Genomic DNA, 4,178 nt, shown 5'->3' with positions numbered 1-4,178 from the left:
GCTACAGGAAGCTACAGGAAGCTGTACTTCACTGAAGCGGCGTGGGCTCTCTCCGGTCAGAGATCACAGTCTCTGCATTTATTTCATCTGCCGAGGGAACAGTCTTCGGCATTAGCCCTTTTTTTTCCCGCTCACACTCCAATGCAGCACTCAGAGTGACGCTTCGGCACACAGAGAGAGAGAGACAGAGAGAGAGAGAGTCTCCTGTAGCTGATAAAAGTATTTAGTAATGCATTATACAACCCACATACAGACCCGAGAGCAGCTCTGTTTAACCCGGCAGGACTGCCAGCCGGGGCACTTTTTTTTTAAGTGCTGAGTATTGACATTCTGTGAATGGATTAAAGTGGCGCGAATGTGAAATATTTATGTATTTCTCATAGCGAGGGTCGGAGCTCTCAGGGCGCTGCCGTCCTAATATGGCAGACGTCTCATAAAGTAGTCCCCATTCCTCCATGTTTTATTCAGCGCTCACTAATACACACAGCCGCACACTTCCTGCTACTACCAGAGCTGCCGGCAGGTGAGAAGCACGTGACTTAATGCTCACGCTTTTTATTTTCACTGAAAAAGAAGCACACTGACCTCTGACCCCGAGAGGTTCTGAAAACATCGTCAAACTAAAACCAGGATCTGAGTCCCTGATGAACATGTCCGTCAGTTGTCACCCATAGGAGTGTCTCCCACTTTGGGTTAAAGTAAGTACTTCCTCAACACTACAGACGGTCTTTGTTGTCATGGTTACAACAGTAGCGGTCATGGATAATAGAAACTACTTGAACTGCTTTTTCGTTAATGAAAGGAAATGAACAAAGTGAAAAACAACAGGCCTGCACCTCCGCCTCGACTGCTGAGGGTTCAGATGTCAGAGCAACGTGTGCGTCTCTCTGTTCCTCCGTCTAATGTAAGAAACAAATTTCTGACAGATAAATCCAAAAGTGTTTAATCACACAGACGCCGGCGGAGGTGGAGGAGAGAATATCACTCAATGCTGAGCTTAGATGTTTGATTTCAGAGTGGAAACCAGGAAGTCGGCATGGCGTCTTTAACAGAACAGTGTCATTACCGCCACTGGATAAAAATAAATCTGCTAATCATGAATCAGAGTGAACCCACTCCTGGGGATAAACGGAATAAATAAACCAGATCTGACACATTTATCGATTAAAAAATTGGTGCGACAGCGTCTGAACATTAGCCGGTGAATCAGATAAATAACTGCCTGTGTTTTCAGACGGAGTGAGACTCCGACTCTGGACCCGTCTGTGCTTCAGGCTCTCAAGTTCGTCTGTAATTAACGCTGCTGATTGTGGCTTTGATGTATCTGACCTTTCTTTCTGGACAGATTCCTTGTTAATAACTCTCCTCCCTGCAGACAGACGCTCTAATAACCGTCACATCCTCTCGAATGTTTATTAGCGACACACTTTTCCTTTTTCCATTTGACTCAGCTGAAGTTCTCAGTTTGACCCCAGACAGCGAGCTGCTGCCCTTCGACCCCTCGTCCCGCTAAAGAAAGTGACTTTGAGCAACATGCTGAAAACCCACCAGCTCTGTGTTTGCCGCTCTGACCCCTCGTCTCCGACCTCCCCGTGGGCAACAGAAAACTGGATTTTCTTTTTCCCTTTGCTCGACAACAGTGTAAGGAGAAGAAAGGAAAAAACATGAAATGAGCTCATGTGCTCTTACCTCTCAAGGACATCTCATGCAGCAGATCTCAACTTCAATCCAATTTATTTCTAAAGCGCTATCAAAGCTGCTCCAGACAAGATTTTGATGTAAAAAATCCATCCACTTTATCTGCCACGAATCACACTGAAGAGCGTCTGTACCAGCCGAGACTCTGCGGCTTCAACGCTTGTCCAAATTACTTTCTGATGTCGAGCCGGAGGGAAAAAAAAATGAGACTCACAAACAAAACAATACAAATCTATAATTTCTTCAGGGCTCTAAATAACAAACAGGATACCGGATGTTTCTGTCAGGTAAACATTGCATCGTTCAGGTCGTAATAACAACTATCTTCATATTCGATATTAGTCATTCCAAGTTGAGGATCACCATGTTTCTGAGAACATAACAGAACCGTCAACAAACCGATGTTGCTGCAAAGCTTCCGTCACTGGCTTCAAACTCCATCGTTAACCCCTTCCTGCAGCGCCCCCTGCTGTGTGGAGGCCAAACTGTTTCCACGTGAGACAAGTTGCTCATTGACCAAAACTCACTCAGGTCTATATCTTATTAATGAGGCTCTCAAAATGATCAATTAGAAGTTCATAAGTGTAACCGTTGTTTTGTAATTGATAAAAGTGTCTTCCAACCCTCCAGCTAATTACAAAGCAGCAACTGTTTGTCTGTATCAGCTGAATCAAGCTGTTTAAATGTCACGATGATGAGGAGCAGTGCAGGAAACCATCTTGGATGAATGTGCGAACACTTCCAGGTCGAATAAATAGATTTACTGCACAATTAACAAGAACAATGATCCTGTATTTTACCCCCAATGGTCAGAACTATGTGGGTTGCCCCAAATGAATGTGCACCAATATGGAAGATGTATAGAAAATAGGGGATATACACCCTGATGATCAGCAGTGCAGTTTAATCACATAAACACTTAAACACAATAAAATTAAAATCTTAAGGTTTAAAAGTTACAAAACATCTTGATAAGCAACGACACAAAATGCGAAACGTGCAGAGAGACAAGCGCTGATTTAAAAATAAATGAATAACTGAAGTAAGTGGGAACAAACTCAAAGGCAGAGGAGGATTATTTCCTCCACCTGCTGAGAGCCAGAGTAAACCTGTGGCCCCGCGGTTCACAAGAGTCTCGGTGTGAGGCTGGATTTAAAGCTGCGCGACGACGCTGACGTCAGAGCTCGGTCGTCAGGAGGCTTTCACCTCTGCAGACACAGAACTGCAACACTTCAACATGAGAGGGAGGCAGGAGCTCAGTGAGCACGGAGATTTATTTTTGTTCCTTTGTATCTGCGGCATGAGTGAAGTCAGTCCCTTTTGAAACCGAGTGTAACTGCAGGAGAAAGTAACACCAAAACATAGAAAGAGGCATTTTCAGGTCTTCAGCCAGGTGAGTTTGCTGAACACCTGTTCTAAAGCTAATGTCATGTTCTATTAAAGCTAAGAGAGGAGAGAAGGCTTTTTCAGATTTCAAGAACATCTGCTGCTGATTTGAAAAAGTCTACAGCGCACCGCATCCAGTAGCTTCAAATTTATGCTGAAAGCTGCAACTGAAAGTTTGAGATTTTTTATTCGTCAGTGAATCATTTGGTCGTTAAAGTGACACAAATGATGACGAATACCCAGAGTGTTGTCTTTAAATTACTCGGTTCTATATTAATACTGTGAAAGTATCAAAGCCTCAGTCCACAGAGAAATGCACACAGCCTGTATTCAGAAACTGAGCCTTAAAACCAGCCGTCAGGACTTCTGGAACTTTGTGATGTCACAACAAAGCAGTCACCAAGCCCCGCCCACCTGGACCCACCGTCCAAACCTTGCAGGATTTGGTTTCTCTGAGTGTTTTTACCTGAAATCTGCTTTATTTTTATTGGATCAGTCAGAAAACAGTCAGCCAATCAGAAGAGAGGAGGCTTTGATACTTTCACAGTATTAATATAGAAGCTAGAGCTGATCTATAATCACACTACACATGGACACAGACCTTTACACTGGAGCAGCTTTAAGGTTGGAGGGAAGATTGTGTTTGTGGTTAAAGACTAACTAAAAAGCTGAACATTATAACCTTCATGTGGGAGGACTGTTGTGCTAGACTGCTTTAGTTTAATTAGGGTTAACTGGAGGTGACGGTAGGAATCGGACGTTTTCAATTTTGATCAATAGAATCACGTAGATTCATTGAGAATCAATACATCAGTTAGAATCATGACTATAATCTGCAGTTTGGAGCCGAGACACGAGCAGAACAGTGTGTGCCCACTGCAGCTCTCTCTGCTTTAACTGACGTCACTGGCATGAAGCTGAAAGCACCATGTTGCCAAAACATCAACATTTCCACTTTAAATCCCTCCTCCCCTCCCCTGCTCCTCTCCTCCCTCCCTCCGCTATTGATTTGCTATTAAACGGGTCCCATGTGTGAGTCCTGTCCACCCGTCTGTTCCCTGCCTCCCCCCTCCCTCCTCCTTCCCCCCCCCCCC

General features: G+C 44.3%; 2 protein-coding genes across 2 annotated transcripts in view; one reads left to right on the top strand and one right to left on the bottom strand.

The window, feature by feature from the left end:
• Positions 1-4,178, top strand: part of immp2l (inner mitochondrial membrane peptidase subunit 2) — a 111,684-nt gene that overhangs the window by 73,917 nt on the left and 33,589 nt on the right. The window lies entirely within an intron of this gene.
• Positions 1-4,178, bottom strand: part of LOC111670256 (leucine-rich repeat neuronal protein 3-like) — a 16,032-nt gene that overhangs the window by 6,613 nt on the left and 5,241 nt on the right. The gene's annotated exons all lie outside the window — the stretch shown is intronic.

This window comes from Seriola lalandi, unplaced genomic scaffold, assembly GCF_002814215.2.
Source record: "Seriola lalandi dorsalis isolate HSWRI2012SDOR001 ecotype SW California unplaced genomic scaffold, Sedor1 jcf7180002054847, whole genome shotgun sequence".
NCBI lineage: Eukaryota > Metazoa > Chordata > Actinopteri > Carangiformes > Carangidae > Seriola > Seriola lalandi.
This window is presented reverse-complemented; position numbering and strand designations above follow the sequence as displayed.